The 12854-nt window shown below is 41.7% G+C and overlaps 1 long non-coding RNA gene, 2 other non-coding genes and 1 pseudogene across 4 annotated transcripts in view; all 4 read left to right on the top strand.

The window, feature by feature from the left end:
- The first annotated feature begins 2170 nt into the window (after window positions 1-2170).
- LOC108585389 lies at window positions 2171-3096 on the top strand (annotated as a pseudogene). Its single transcript, XR_001901615.3, has one exon. The product of XR_001901615.3 is annotated as a 60S ribosomal protein L6 pseudogene (transcript).
- A 7579-nt stretch (window positions 3097-10675) lies between these two features.
- The window catches only part of LOC101000699, a 7277-nt gene continuing 5098 nt past the window's right edge, over window positions 10676-12854 (top strand). Inside the window, exon 1 of the long non-coding RNA XR_645804.4 lies at window positions 10676-11083. This is a non-coding gene — a long non-coding RNA (uncharacterized LOC101000699). The remainder of the gene's footprint in view (window positions 11084-12854) is intronic.
- Window positions 11290-11361, top strand: TRNAW-CCA. Its single transcript has one exon. It is a non-coding gene; the product is annotated as a tRNA-Trp (tRNA).
- TRNAM-CAU lies at window positions 12420-12491 on the top strand. Its single transcript has one exon. It is a non-coding gene; the product is annotated as a tRNA-Met (tRNA).

Genomic DNA, 12854 nt, shown 5'->3' with positions numbered 1-12854 from the left:
GGCTTCGCCGCCCCCTCGTGGCCGATTTGCATCACTGCATGTGCCGTGGGCCCGAGAAAGTCTCACCCTCTCAACCCCTGCCAATGCAGCGGCCTATGGATGGCAAGCTGAAGGCTATGCACAGCAGGGAACCTCAAAAGCTGAAATGCGCATGTTTTGCTCCTAGAAACGTTGCCAGGCGTGGTGGCTCACGCCTGTGATCCCAGCACTTTGGGAGGCTGAGGTGGGCTGATCACGAGCTCGGGAGTTCAAGACCAGCCTGACCAGTAAAAATACAAAAATTAGCTGGACGTGATGGCGTGTGCCTGTACGTTTATATGAATACAAACTGAGCTTTATTTCCATCCTCAGTCCCTTCCCGCTTAATGGCATATCCTTCATCTTAGTCAAACCAGGCTACTCCTGAGTCAATGGTCTTCGTCCTAGTCAATTCAGGGCTTTACTGATTAATTCTGGGCTCCTCCTTTTCCTCAGATGGTATCTCAGTTTGGACATGAAGAGAAGACCGCTGCTGTGTCCACGCATGGAGAAGAATTGCTGGCCCTCCCTGGTCGTCTGTCCACTAGGGCATCTGCCTCTGCGTTCTTGTGCCCTGGTTTCTGATTGCAGAACCACTAAAATCCTGGCTTCTTTCCTCAACATCCTGGAGAGGTATCCTCAGCCTCTGAACCCGTCAGTCACATTCACACCCAGAGGAAGCAGGAAGCATCCACAGCTTCCCCTACACCCTACAGCTCTGCCTTGGGTCCTCCCAAAGCTATATCCAAATAAGGTTGCATTCTGAGGTACTAAGATTAGGATTTCAACATATGAATTTTGGGGGACACAAAACTGAATCCATAAAAAGGTGGTTCGAATCCTTTTAGAAAACATGTTCCGAAAGTCCACGTATCTACGAATTTTTGAAAACTAGAAGATGATTTTGAATTGAGCCTGCTATTAAGAGAGACTTCATTTAAAGACTGAAAATAAACATCTTCTACAAGAATGATTTATTTTGTGCATTCCTAAACAATGATCAGCATATGGTAGTTGCTGAAGTATGCCATTGTTTCTATAGGAAATCTAGACATTTTAGTTACTTGGGGATGGAAATGGGAAAGTCATTTTCTTTGGAAGAGTAACTAGGGAGGAACCCAAAATAAGGGTATTGTCAAGGATAGTTCACCAGATGGAGAAGGTCTTGTTAGTTTCTTTCTTAAAGCATCCCCCTTTACTGTCTGAGAAACTTGTCTTCCTATCTTCACCCATGGAGAAAGAAACTCAGTCAGTCCTGTGTTTCTTGCTGAATTCATCAGATCTTAGAAATTCTGTTTCAGTTGTCTGTTAAGGAAGACCTCTATAGATTTAACTTGGTTGTGATACCCTCTTCTCTGGAAAGTCTCATCTCTGAGCTCTTTAGTTGAATATTGTGACTACCACACATGAGAGAAGGGAGGGGTATGAAAACCAAAGTTAGTGAGGAGTGGTAGGTATGGGAGAACAGGGTTGGGGCTCAGAAGGCCTAAATTCTGTCATGAACTGAATCCATACCCTGGAGTGTCAGATTGATTTATTGGCTTAAACAATAATGAAGAGTTTTCTCAATTCATAAGATGTTCTCAGGTAGGACATGGAGAGACTCTAGTGAGGTGGCATGCCACAGTCATTCTCCCTCCTCCTAGTGATCTTTTCTGTATTGTAGAGGCAGGAAAACAAAAAACTACATCTCTTAGTTTCTCAGGCAGTCGTGATTTGAAAGAAAAATGTAGCTTAAACAAACTATATCTAGCAAATCAGATGTAGTCACATGGAATTTGGAGGATAGAAATGAGGCGGGGACTGCATTTCTGCAGTTTCAACTGTTGTTTGGTTCTCCTGTGTACTGTTGTTAGCAGTCTCCAGTGACCCATAATGGATTTTTAAGACTTGAGAGGCAGGCCATAAGGCATCTGTTTTCCTGGTGTTTATGCAGGTGCTGCATGGTTCTGGAGCTGGCAGCAGGCGGGAGCTTTCTGACGGTGGCGGTTTTCTTGGTTGTGGCAGTGATGCTGTAGTCTGTGGTGGTGACACTGTAGTGATTTTAGAGGAGCCAGCAGCTCCCTCAGTGGTCCAGTTCTGCAGTGTGGCATTGGAAGTCAATCTGAAGGCTCAACATAGAAATGTTACAAAATTTTTTGTAAAAAATCTTTTCCTGATCTTGCAAGATGGCGGGTGAAAAAGTTGAGAAGCCAGATACTAAAGAGAAGAAACCCGAAGCCAAGAAGGCTGATGCTGGTGGCAAGGTGAAAAAGGGTAACCTCAAGGCTAAGAAGCCCAAGAAGGGAAGCCCCATTGCAGCCGCAACCCTGTCCTTGTCAGAGGAATTTGCAGGTATTCCTGATCTGCCATGTATTCCAGAAAGACCATGTACAAGAGGAAGTACTCAGCCGCTAAATCCAAGGTTGAAAAGAAAAAGAAGGAGAAGGTTCTTGCAACTCTTACTAAACAGTTGGTGGTGACAAAAATGGCGGTACCCAGGTGGCTAAACTTCACAAAATGCCTAGATATTATCCTACTGAAGACGTGCCTCGAAAGCTGTTGAGCCACGGCAAAAATCCCTTCAGTCAGCACGTGAGAAAACTGCGAGCCAACATTGCCCCCAGGACCATTCTGATCATCCTCACTGGACGCCACAGGGGCAAGATGGTGGTTTTCCTGAAGCAGCTGGCTAGTGGCTTGTTACTTGTGACTGGATCTGGTCCTCAATCGAGTTCCTCTATGAAGAACACACCAGAAATTTGTCATTGCTGCCTCAACCAAAATCGATATCAGCAATGTAAAAATCCCAAAACATCTTACTGATGCTTACTTCAAGAAGAAGAAGCTGCGGAAGCCCAGACACCAGGAAGGTGAGATCTTCGACACAGAAAAAGAGAAATACGAGATTACAGAGCAGCGCAAGATTGATCAGAAAGCTGTGGACTTACAAATTTTACCAAAAATCAAAGCTGTTCCTCAGCTCCAGGGCTACCTGCGATCTGTGTTTGCCCTGACGAATGGAATTTATCCTCACAAATTGGTGTTCTAAATGTCTTAAGAACCTCATTAAATAGCTAACTACAAAAAAAAAAAAAAGTAAAGAAAAAAAACCTTTTCCTGTGTAAACAATCTGAAGTGTGTTCGATTGTTTGCATTATAACCCTGACAACACAGAGGGCAATTCCAATGTATCCTCATTAAAGACCCAGATTCTTTCCATCTTTACATTTTGCAAGGTTAATGTAATGCATCAGCTTAGCTCCCTTCATGGTCACAAGATGGCTACGATTGTCTCTAGGATCATATCCAGGCATAGTAACACCCAACAGAGGAATTTGTTTGTTTTCATTTGTTTGTTAACTGTAGTATCCCTTGGGTCTAGAAAAGTGCTTGGCACACATTAGGCCAACAATAAATATTTGTTGAATGAATAAATGAATGGATGGATGGATCACTGATCTAGAACCACAAAAGAGCCTGTTTACTTTTCTGCTGACTGGCCTACCCTCCCTGCAAAATGGAAAGAATGTTTTTTCTAAAGTAACATACATATACACATACACAAAAGTTGAGTTTTCATATCCTAATACTTTGTTTCTAACAATGCAACTCAAACTCAATTAAGGAGAAGAAAAAAGGAATGTATCATACTATTACAAAGATACAATGGGGACTGTGGAGCTCAAGCACAGAGCTCCAGCTGGGCCTCATCACAGCTGGGAAACTGAGCAGAGGGAGTGAAGATGACAAGCAGAGGAGTCAGCTGGAACTAGGGGACACCCCAAGTTCAGGTATCCCACAGGCTGTGACCTTGGGCAACAGTATGTTTTGGAAGTTTCTGAACCTTTCTGCTTACTGATACCTGTGCTAACACCAGAATAAGAAAGAAATTCTGGAGATGCATCTGATGCCAAGGGGAACAGCTGCCTCTGTCTGCAAGAAAACACCTTCCTCTGGTGCAGAGGCCTGAACTCTTTTTTTCTTTATATTTTCTGCTACATTTTTGGATTTGCAGGTCCTTCTATGTCTTTCATAACTGCTCTTATAGTGCAGCCATAGATGAATGGACATGGCTATGTCCCGGTAAAACCTTATCTATGGGCAATGAAATTGGAATTTCATATAATGTTGATGTGGCACAGATGATTATTCTGCTTTTAATTTATATTCAGCAATCTAAAAATGTAAAAACAGCTGTAGGCAGTACAAAAACAGGTAGTAGGCCACATCTGGCCTGCAGGCATGTTTCCTGACCCTTGATCTACCCTAATGACTGTTGGATATTTGAGATGTTTTCTGAGGCCTGGTTTTTCAACTCTACAAAAAAAGTTTTTAAAAGTTTTTTGCTCAAAGAAAGGAAATCTAGTGAAGTAACTGACCTTTAGCTTATCATGGCCTGGCTTTTTTGTTAAAGTGTTTTATATTGAATACAAACCAACAAAAATCCTATTACTAAACCATCAAACTGTCCTACTATTAAAATGCCACTCTTTCATAAGTGAATTACTACTCTTTTTATACCTGGGATATGGAATGTTTTATATACTTGATAATTATGTCTTAGAAAAGAAAACTTTTTGGCCGGGCGCTGTGGCTCATGCCTGTAATCCCAGCACTTTGGGAGGCTGAGGTGGGTGGATCACTTAGGTCAGGAGTTTAAGACCAGCCTGGCCAACATGGTGAAACCCCGTCTTTACTAAAAATACAAAAATTAGCTTGGCGAGGTGGCGTGCACCTGTAATCCCAGCTACTCAGGAGGCTGAGGCGGAAGAATTGCTTGAACCCACGAGGCGGAGGCTACAGTGAGCCGAGATTGGGCCACTGCACTCCAGCCTGGGCAACAGAGGGAGGAAAAAAAAAAGAAAAGAAAAGAAAACTTTTTTAAATTGAGTATTTGTAATTTGTTGTTCCCTGTGATTTTATGCTATAAAACTTAGGCACTTCTATAAATACATATTAAATATAACTCTGTGTTATACTGGAGTTCTTATGATTAGAATCTGCATATTAGAAGGAATTAGTTCAAAGAGCAAACTCTAATGAGAAGACTCATTTATACATTCATTAAAACATTTTTATTATTATCAATTTATTATTATTATTATTATTTTGAGATGGAGTCTCCCTCTGTTACCCAGGATGCAGAGCAATGGCACGATCTTGGCTCACTGTAGCCTCCACCTCCTGGATTCAAGTGATTCTTGTGCCTCAGCCTCCTGAGTAGCTGGGACTATAGGTGCATGCCACCTTGTCTGGCTAATTTTTGTATTTTTAGTAGAGATGGGGTTTTACCATGTTGGCCAGGTTGGTCTTGAACTCCTGACCTCAAGTTATCCACCCGCCTTGGCCTCCTGAAGTACAGGGATTATAGGCATGCTCCTGCCCGCATTAAAACATTTTCAGTAGATTTAATACTTTGATCATAATTGGGAGGTGTCGATCAAGTTGTCTTGTAAATCAAGTTGGCTTTTTGTTGTCGGATTCATTCCCCATCCTTCCTCTGCTCTGAGCATCCTTACCTTCTGGCTTCTGGGTAGGGTTAGCCAATGGAAGAATGACAAAAGGTTGGAATTCAAGAGGAACTCTGAGGCCAGGATATTCTTTCTTTCTGCTTCCTGTAGCATTGCCTACAATAGCTGCATCCATTTCAAGGTTTGAGATTCTCCCCTTGGAATTCTAGCTCCTGATGGGTCATTTCCTGCGGACCACTGTCACCCTTCTACCTCCCACTCTGGGCTCTAACATGGCCTCTTCCCGCTGCCCCTCCATCCTTAGGGGTGATAATAGCTTCTTGTTGTGGCTATTTTAATCTCTGGGTTACCCATCTGTGAATTCTTATCTTGGCAGCCAGTTCATTTTGCTCTTTGTGACAATGTCTTATAAGTTCAGCCTAGATCATCTGCTCCTTGCAGGAAGGTAAAGTGATCTCTTGTATGAAATCTTATCTCAAACAAGAGGCTCCCTAACTCTTCAGTTTAAACTTTAATTTTCTCTTCTGTAAAATGAAACTACTGACACTGTTAAAGTCTGCTGACCAAAGACCTCTAGGAACACACCTGTGGTCAAACAAAGCTAGGTTTATTAAACTTGCTACAGCAAGAGAGAATGAACACTAGTGGAATAGTAAGGCATCTAGGTAAGGGGGGGTTGGGAGAAGCTTACTATTCTAAGGAGAGTGTAAGGGAATCAAATATTAGCTCTGGACTGGGTGTGGTCAGGAAGTGGAGCAGTTCAGTAACTGAGTGTGAGTCACTTTTTTGAATTTTTATTTAGGAGGCAGGAGAAGAATTAAAGTGGGGCTGGGGATGTCATTGGTAAGAAATCACAGTCACTCTACTGTCCTGGAAAAGGGGTATTTACTTTTTTTTATGGGTGTAGAGTGTCCTAATTTCTTTCCTGTGTCATATGTAGTTATGGATTGATCTTGTCTTCATCTTGTTCCACCTCAGGTAACACAACGGCTTTGTGTGATCATTGTTTATACTGTGCAACAACATAAACAAAAACAATTTTTTTGTGTGTCAAAATTGTGTATGTTCAATTGCCCTAGCTTTTAGTTTCTACATGTTGGGCAATTTTTTATGTTTTCAGCACCAACCTCACAGGCTTATTGTAAAGATGGAATATATTATATGTCAGCATATAAAAATTCAGATAAATATTATTGGCACATAATAAATGCTTAATAAACATCAGTGCTATGGTTTGGATGTGGTTTGTTAGACCCCACCAAGTCTCATGCTGAAATGTGATCCTGATATTGGAGGCAGGGCCTTGGGGGAGGTGTTTGGATCATGGGGGCAGGTGCTTCATGAATGGTTTGGTGCTATTCTCACTGGAGGGAGTGAGTTCTGACTCTTCGTTCTCACAGCACTGGTTGTTAAAAAGAGCCTGGCATCTCCTTCTCTTTCGTTTTCTCTGTCTCATTATGTGATCTGCACATACTGGCTTCCCTTCACCTTCCACCATGAGTGGAAGCTTCCTGAGGCCCTCATCAGAAGCAGATGCTGGTGCCATACTTCTTGTACATTCTGCAGAACCACGAGCCAAATACACCTCTTTGCTTTAAGATTACCCAGCCTCAGTTATTCCTTTGTAGCAACACAAACAGACTAAGACACTTAGTTTATTCTAAGTGTCATTACTGTTGAGAAAACTATAGACTAGACATTGGTGGTACAATAGAGCCCCTTGTACTGGCTCACAGGAGCCAACTATGCACATCTCTTCCCAATTTAACATTCAGTGACTCTGCATCTGTAGTTTGAATCACTTATGGTGAGAGAATTTGCAAGCATCACTTGCTAAGATAGCGTCTTTCCCTCAAGAGTTGATCGTTAAACATTTACCAGTACACCCATCTGGGAATGACCAAGACAGTAAGGAGTTCAACAAAAAACAAATGTGGGATTGAAATTTACTAATTTCTTAAAAAATAAATTTAAAAATATATTTACTTTGATGAGAGTGGGAAGAAATCTGAGTCAAGCTAAAATAAGATTATACTTAGAATGAAGTCCACATTAATATAACATTTTTAAGGTAGTATTGCGTTTACTCTTTTTTTTTTTTTTGATATTGTTTTTTTGAGACCGTGTCTTTCTCTGGTCCCGCCGCACGATCTCTGCTCGCTGCAATCTCTGCCCCCAGATTCAAGGGATTGATTTCCCTGCCCCAGCCTCCCCGGGTAGCGGGGTTTACGGGGGGGGCCACCACACCCGGCAAATTTTTTTTTTTTTTGTATTTTTGGTAGAGATGGGATTTCACCGTGTTAGCCAGGGTGGTCTCAATTTCCTGACCTCATGATCCGCCCACCTCAGTCTCCCAAAGTGCTGGCATTATAGGCGTGAGACACCGCACCCAGCTTTCTTTCTTTTTTTGAGACAGGGTCTTACTTTGTCACCCTGGTTAGAGTGTGCAGTGGCACGATTTTGGCTCACTGCAATCTCGACCTCCTGGATTCAAGCAATCCTTCTACCTCAGCCTCCTGAGTAGCTAGAACTACAGGTGTACACCACCATGCCCTACTAATATTTGTATTTTTTGTAAAGATGGGGTTGTGCCATGTTGCCCAGGCTGTTCTCAAACTCCTGGGCTCAAGGGATCTGTGTGCGTTCGCGTCCCAAAGTGCTTGGATTACAGGTGTGAGCCACCACGCTCAGCCTTGTATTGCATTTACTAAAGAGTATTATCTATTTATATATATCTGCTCAGCTTGGTTTTTTAAGGTGAGAAAGTAAAGTGCGGGAGATATCCTAATTAATTTACAAAACAATGGTGCATTATTAAATGAGATAATAATTTTTAGAATTTTGGAAAATTGTATTTTCTGCCATATGTTTATCATGTACATGTTAATGATTCTAGTTACCTTATTACATGGTGTTTTATGAGAAGACTGTAATTATGAGATTAGTTTATGCACTAAAACATGGGAGACAAATGAGCAAGGGGAAATAAAGCATTGTTATATTAGTTATGAATAGAAGCTAGTGATACCATTAGCTGTAACACTTGTGTTATTATATAATGGAGTTGCTATAACACAGCTTTAACTGTAAGTCTCAGTTTTTAAACTCAATAAATGCCTTTTTTCCCTCAGGCAACATCTAATGCAGGTTTTCTGGTTGGTCTTACCAGCAATCACCAAGAGATCACTGAGTGGCTTTGGCTCTAGGATCATGGAGTTCTCCACTGCATTTTCAGCATTTGACCAACAGAAAGAGAAAGGAACACTCATGAGAAGTTTTCCTAAACCAAGACTTCTTCCCACATTTCATTGTCCGTATCTCAGTCACATGGCCACATCTAAGTACAAGGGAGGCTGGGAAATGTAGATTAGCTGTATTTCTGATGGGAAAAGAAACAGACCTTCATATTTTTTTTTTTTTTTTTTTTGACAGGATCTCGCTCTGTCACCCAGGCTGGAGTGCAGTTGCATGATCTTGGCTTACTGCAATCTCCACCTCATGGGCTCAAGTGATTCTTGTGCCTCAGCCAGCCACCCAAGTAGCTGGGCTCACAGGCACACCTGGCTAATTTTTGAATTTTTTAGTAGAGGTGGGGTTTTATCATGTTGTCCTGTCTGGTCTTGAACTCCTGACCTCAAGTGATCCACCCGCCTTGGCACCCCAAAGTGCTGGGATTATAGGAGTGAGCCACCATGCTGGGCCCAGATTAGCTGCTATGTTAGAAACAATTCATTATAAATAACCAGACAGAAATCTGCTGTGCTGTGAATCACCATTAAATACCAATTAAAATGAGTGAATAAACTTCTATAAGTTAAAGTATTTCACTGAGTTTTTCATTCCAGTCGCTGATCTAAATTGGTGATCATTTCCAGGTTTTTCCACAGCTGGATGCTGTCAATGTCTTGTCCAATTTTAGCTGCAACCTGGGATGATGACCATTTTTACTTTTTTTTTTATCCTCGTTACAGAAAAATTCTAACATCTAAAATGATCAAATGTATTTAATTGTTTGCTAACACCAAAATGTAAATTTATGGAAGAAATCAAGAAATGATAAGTGTAAATTTTACTACACTCTCTGCTGAATGAGGCTGGTGGTGTGAGCAAATGCATTTAAGAATGTCACCAAACTTTAGCTGTGAGTGGTGGCCCTGTAGTCCCATCTACTAGGAAACCTGAGGCAGGAGAATGGCTTGAACCCTGGAGGTTGAGGCTTCAGTGAGCTGTGTTGGAGCCACTGCATGGTAACAGAGAGAGAGAGAGAGAGGCCCTGTCTCTGAAAACAAAACAAAACAAAACAAACAAACAAACACAAACAAACAAAAAAACAAAGTAAGAATTTCACCAAACTTTATAGTGATAGTAACATTTATTGAGAGCAATTGATGTGCCAAGCATTGTTCTAAGCATGTATAAACTCTTTTAGCGCACATTATGTAAATAAACTCACGACAATCCTGTGAGGTGGATATTGTTGTTATTACAATTTTATAGATGAGAAAAGTATGTATTTCAACTTTCAGTCAACAGCAGATTCTCAGTCAACACTAGATTCTCTGGCAACACCAAATCTGGAATATCCTTTCATTCTGTAAGCTGCTGCAGATCCTCCTAAACCCTCGGTTATTTATATTCTGAAACGCCCGTTCATTTCGTCGCCCACTGCTTCTGATTCCCAACGCACCCCTCACCCAAGCCCCCAATCTCTTTCCACGAACCGGTAGAATGACTACCTTAGCTTGTTAACAGTCGAATAACAGCACACAACCTACCAAAGCTACTATGATATCTACAGGTCAAACACAAGCTTCTTCAATTCAGTGTTTATGGTCCTTAATTGCCAGCTGGAGCCCTTGGGCTTTGGACGGATTTTTCACAAGAAGGGAAACCTTTCTCTAGTCCATAGCAAGCCGGGGGCCGGGGGGGGGGGGGGGGGGGGGGGGGGGGGGGCGGGGGGGACCTTAATTTTCAGTGAAAGATGCGTGTTTTATAGCAGTGGACCACTGTTTGGAATATCTTTTCCTAAGAGTTCAAAGCGGCCCCTGCATTATTTGCGGGATCGTCTATATGTAAATTCGAGGTCCCCAGACAAACCCTGCTGACTTTAGAAAATTCCGATCTCTGGTTACCCAAGGCAGACTCTTTAACCAGCCAAACAAAACACAGTGCCAGAATAACCCACTCACTCCTGATGACAGGATTTCTTATTCTTTTTAGGGTCAGTTTCAGATCCAGTGATCTTGATTCTGAAGAATTGTCGGTGTATGAAATCAACTCTCTCATCAGCTGAGAACGGAGGCTACAGGGAGGCGCCTTTATCTCGCAGAAAAGATGCAGCACAAACAACCTGCCAGCCCTCGCGTGAATTCGTTAACGGAAACACTGGTTGTGACCTGCAGTCAACTTTGGAAACTAATTTAAAACTCACCTTGATCAGCGTTCCTTAATGAGGAGTCGGGGGAGGAAGGATCCTCATTATTCCCGCTTCACTACCTCCTCTCTACAACCCCATTCCAAAGCGACTGACCTTCAACAGAATGTATTTCTAAAAAGATAAAAACAACGAAACTCCCAAAACTTCCATATTTGGAATATACGGAGAAAACTAGGTAAGAAACGGAAGGATATAAACAAGAAAAGGTGAAAATGAAGCAATTCGGAGGCAGAGAAAATCAGTGATTGGATGGACAGCAATTTTACCGAGAGGGCAGCTAGTCATTATTTTGTGTCTGTTAATAGCTGCCTGGTCTTCACCAGTACCAAAATTATTTTCATGAATCAGAATGACAGGTAAATAAAAAGTGAGTCCCTCGTAGGCCTCGTGGCGCAACGGTAGCGCGTCTGACTCCAGATCAGAAGGTTGCGTGTTCAAATCACGTCGGGGTCAACAGTTTTTAGCTCGCTGGCTCAGATAACTGTATGGCGGGGAGTACATTACATATTACAGGGGGAAATGCTTCTCCTAGGCACTTGTATACTCAATTACTTTAGCCTCCTCAAAACGCCCCCCCTTCTCTTTTTTTAATAGGCAGATATACGCAGGAATATGTTACAGTATTTTGGGGCTTATTTCTGGGTTTATAGAGACGTTTTCACTCTTTTATTGCAAATATTCTGAATTATACTCTTCAGCAACTCATCCCTATTGTTAAACCCTCCTGGACTTCTCTCCATTCTCACTCCCACGCCTGCGGCCTTATCTTTTCATCCATATCTGTCTCTCCAACCCTCGGAAGCTTAGCAGATCTTCGCAGAGACCTAGTCTGGTTTGAGTGGATGATCTAAGTTTACCTGCTTCATATTTGGATCAGCTCTTCCAGGCTAAAGCGATTCCATAGAATTTCCTTGGATCTCTACGATTTCCTTAACCCTCCCTGCAAATCACGGAAGAAGTCACTTGATTTCCAGAGGCAGAAAACCTGAATGCAGTTACTCTCCCAAATTCATACAGGGAATGAACCATTACATCAGAGAAGGCTAGATATTCCGTGAACTCCCTAATAGTAGTATCTGAAAATGTGCATGAATGTGCCGTTTTTTTCCCCACATGTGGCTCCAGACCCCCTACAGATTATGAATTAGCAAATTACAACATGGAAAAAAGGGAAAGTACGTTTATTTATTCAGAAGTGTTTAAATTTCTATAACTTACAATAACTTTAAAACATGACATTTGAAATATTAGCAGACCTTCTGTTATGTATTTACTGTACACATTCACACAATACATAGTGACAGATATTACATAGGAGAAGTGTACCCCAAATAACCTTTTTCCTATTTCTTATTTACTGTTTTCTTAGTAGTAGTCTAAGCCTATAGCCATATTACGAACAGATTACTGGTCTGGAAAAAAAAAAAGAAGAGAAAGCATAATTTTGCGATTTGGAAACTTGACACACTAGAAAAAAGGTGATTATTAATTATGAGCCCACCTCTCAGTGTAGCAGAGTGGCGCAGCGGAAGCGTGCTGGGCCCATAACCCAGAGGTCGATGGATCGAAACCATCCTCTGCTAATCTGGAATTGTTTTTCCCCCTTCCAAAATACATCTACCTCATAGGAGGAGTAAACTGATAAAATTTTCATGACACCGTAAGGGAACTTATCTTGATTTGCATCTCTCTCAGAGATCTGCATCTCTGGCTCCAACACATTACTATCCTAAGTAGATTAAAAATAACAACAAAAGCAGTAGTTTTAGCTTTTATTGTTTGAGCGCTTAATAGGTATCATGCACTATTCCAAGTTCTGAATCATTTATTCTTCGCAATTATACGAAGTAAATACATGCTATTACTCTTAGTTTACAAATGAGACAAATTGGGGTTTGTCTGCAAGTTGGGGTTTGCAGAGGTTAACTTGCCCGAAGTCATGCAGC

The sequence above is a fragment of the Papio anubis genome, chromosome 6 (assembly GCF_008728515.1).
Source record: "Papio anubis isolate 15944 chromosome 6, Panubis1.0, whole genome shotgun sequence".
Classification (NCBI taxonomy): domain Eukaryota; kingdom Metazoa; phylum Chordata; class Mammalia; order Primates; family Cercopithecidae; genus Papio; species Papio anubis.
The sequence above is the reverse complement of the archived record's forward strand: the minus strand, read 5'-3'. Positions and strand labels throughout refer to the sequence as shown.